Source organism: Arvicanthis niloticus, chromosome 4 (genome assembly GCF_011762505.2).
Source record: "Arvicanthis niloticus isolate mArvNil1 chromosome 4, mArvNil1.pat.X, whole genome shotgun sequence".
Classification (NCBI taxonomy): domain Eukaryota; kingdom Metazoa; phylum Chordata; class Mammalia; order Rodentia; family Muridae; genus Arvicanthis; species Arvicanthis niloticus.
Window position 1 is genome coordinate 99982438 of NC_047661.1, and position 3247 is coordinate 99985684.

Sequence of the window (3247 nt, forward strand, 5' to 3'; positions counted from 1 at the left end):
GTCCCCAGGCAGATACGTCCCTACTATGATTTACTAGCCATAATCCACAATTTCTAGGGAAATTGTCTTCCTCTTCTAGCTATCTCAAGGTGCTGTTCTGATAGAGGAAATAGACTACCCTCCCCTCACACACAGACCAGCTTTAAATTGTCACATTAGTATCTACCAGGTTATTTAACCATCAAAACAATTACATGCTTTTCTTTGGAAAAGTAAACCTGATACTTACTAAGAGTCAAAAGGTTGTCACCAGGAAGTTAGAATTATTAATGGCTGAGGGATTATCAAAGAGAAATCAAACAGAGTGGAAAAGAGCAGTGGGAGCTGGGAGCAGCAGCAGGGAGCAGTGCCAGCCACAGTGAGGACGAGCAGAAGATGGGCAGTCTGTATTTATGAGCAAGGCATCCCTGAAACAATGCATGCGATAGGCTGATGGTCTCCAGAAACTGTGATTGCTGCCTTATAGGCAAAAAGGCCTTTGTGTTAGAAGATCACAGGAGGAAAGAATTATTCTGGGTTGTTTGGGTAGAGCTTCTGTATGCAATTACAAATATCGTTATAAAAGGCAGAAGGAGATTTCATACAGACAGAAGACAATGTAGTCATAGAACAAATATTAGAGTGATGTAGCCACAAACCAAGGAGTGCTGGCGGTCAAGAGGGGCTGGAAGAGACAAGGAAGGATCATGGAAAGTTAGAACCCCCCTAAGACATGTTCTTAGTGGCCAACTTCCCCCCACTAGGCAGGAAGTTCACTGCTTCCCAATAACCTATTCAAATTTTGAATCTATCAATAGGCAAGGACTATTCATTAAACCAGAGTTTTTGTGATATGATCCTCCCTAGAAACATCCTCAAAGACATTCCTAAAGTTGTGCTTGCCTGTCTTCCAGGTATTTTGTGCTGATTGGTGTTTGTCAAGTTGACACGAGGTAGAGTTATCTGGAGAGACTCCCTTACAGTCTCCAGAGCAGCAGTTTTCAACGGGTCACAACGGGTCACAATCTCTTTGGGGGTTGAATATCAGGTATCCTATGCACCAATATTTACATTATGATTTATAATTATGACTGATAACAATAGCAAAATCACAGCTATGATGTAGCAACAAAATATTGTTAAAGTTGAGGGTCACCACAACATGAGGAACCGGATTAAAGGGTCACGGCATTAGGAAGGTTGCCAATTTTTTGACTGTTAATCCTGTCAATTTGATTGAGTTAAATATTGTTTTTAGGATTTCTATTGCAGTCCTAAAACAGCATGACCAAAAGCACTTGGGGAGAAAAGGGTTTATGTCATCTTATAACTCTCAGATCACATTCCATCAGGAACTTAAGGCAGGGGCCTGGAAGCAGGAACTGAAGCAGAAGCCATGGAGGCATGTTGCTTACTGGCTTGCTACTCATGTCTTGCCCAGCTTGCTTTCTTATACAACACAGGAGTATCTGCCCAAGGGTGGCCGTGCCCTTCCTCATCCATCTTCAATTAAGAAAATGCCCCACAGGCAATCTGGAGGGAACAGTTCCACAACCGAGGTTCTTTCTTCCAGATAACCCTACCTTGTGTGAAGTTGACAAACACCAATCAGCACAAAACACCTAGGAGGCAGGAAAGCACACCTCCAGGAATGTCTTTGAGGGTGTTTCCAGGGAGGATCATATCACGAGGACTCTGGGTTAATGAATGGTTTTACCTACTGATAGATTCAAATTTTGTATAGGTCATTGGGAGGCAGTGGAACTTCCTGCCTAACGGGAAGAATTTGGTCACTAGGGACATGTCTTTGAGGACCTCAGTTTTTTCCATGATCCTTTTTCATTGCCAAGTTCTCTGCTTCTCACCCACTACAAGGTGAAGAGGCTCATCCACCACATATTCTCATCACCACGATGTTCTGTGCTAGCACATGGGCCATGAAACCATCTGAAACCATGAACCAAAACAAAAATAAATCCTTCTTCGTTTCCCATCATTTGTGTCAGACATCACAGCTAATAAGGAAGGGAAACAGGAAAGGAGACATTTAGGGGTCTGTTCACTCTGGAGACATTGGACTCTGGGTTCAGAGAAGCAGACATTTCCATCCTCTTGGGGGTGAGTATCTTCTAATTAACTCCCGTCTTGGCTCTCAGCAAGGACCAGAGGCACTTGGTGGGACATCACTCCTGTCAGGAAGATGAGGATGGAGTTGAAAGTGGTCTCCAAGATCATAGTGATAAAAGGCCTAGAGATATAAAGCAGTGTGCCATGTGCAAGATGAAAGCTTAGCATCATGCCAAAGGGTTTATATTTTATCCCGAAAGCAGTGGAAAAGTACAGAAAAGTTTTAAACAGGGAACTCCAAGGTTCGCTTCATAGTTGGGAAAGGCAACTCTAACAGCAGTGCAAATCAGATTGAAGGGAAAAGGCAAGAAGCAGAGAAACTCACTAGTAAGCTATTTCGATAGAGCTGGTGAATGCAAATGAGACCCTAAAGTAATTTGGTGGTGATGGAGCATGGGGGAGGCGATGTTGAGAGGTAATTAGGAGAGTTGGTCAACCACATGGGATGATACCAAAGACTGAGAATATGATGATATAATACTACTATTCTAGAGAGGAAATGTAAGAGAAGGGTCTCAGGAAAGCTGAGGGTTACCCTCACAGTATGCTGGGAACAGATACCACAGCCTGTATTACTGAACAATAAACACTGTTTCTAGAACCTATATATAGCAGTATCTATTCTAATAAGAATGGAGTATGCCAATGTGTACATTTGTTTAGTCTGTTACCCTATTCAAAGACATGTTTCAGGTGTATCTAATGGTTAGAAACAGTGTCAGATGTGTATACTCTAGCTGCAAGGGAAGCCGGAAAATCAGTACCTAGACTATTTCCAATTCTTACCTAAAGTCTTAAGGTAGAGAAGTCTTCAATGTAAGGCTGACTGAATGGGCTGGCCAACTACAAATTCCACTAAGAATATGAAGAGTTAAGATAAAAAGAAGACCAAGCCCAGAGTCCTGAGGGAAAACTTACTTAAGGGACAGAAAGAGTCGATGAACAAACACTACTAGAAACGAAGATTCAGAATAGTATAGAGTACATGAGGAGAAAAGATTGAGCAGGACTGAAGAGCCACTGGATGGAACCGCGTGAAGTGGGGCGTGGCCTGTGGGAGGGCATTTGTAAAGTCAAGTGAGGGTGCTTAGGAGTGTGGAGTGGTGCTAAAGAAGACAGAGGAGAGACTCTTCCAAGACGT